The sequence below is a fragment of the Triturus cristatus genome, chromosome 9 (assembly GCF_964204655.1).
Source record: "Triturus cristatus chromosome 9, aTriCri1.1, whole genome shotgun sequence".
In the NCBI taxonomy this organism is placed as follows: Eukaryota; Metazoa; Chordata; class Amphibia; order Caudata; family Salamandridae; genus Triturus; species Triturus cristatus.
The window spans coordinates 748,032,294-748,032,558 of record NC_140592.1 but is presented as its reverse complement, the minus strand read 5'-3'; positions in this window follow the sequence as shown (position 1 = coordinate 748,032,558).

The following is a 265-nucleotide window of genomic DNA, read 5'->3' as shown; positions in this document are numbered from 1 at the left end:
CCGGTCCCAGCGCCCAGACCCTCGGCTGGCTTGCGGGACAGGGGGCTCCCGCACCCCGGGAACGGAGCTCCAGCACCGGGCCCAGCTCCCGGACCTCCAGCCAGGCCCAGGGAGAGACTCCCAGGGACCCGGTGGACACCCTGTCCCCAGCGCCCTGACCCTCGGCTGGCTTGCGGGACAGGGGGCTCCCGCACCCCGGGAACGGAGCCGCACCCTGGGACGGAGCTCCAGCACCGGGCCCAGCTTCCGAACCCCCAGCCAGGCC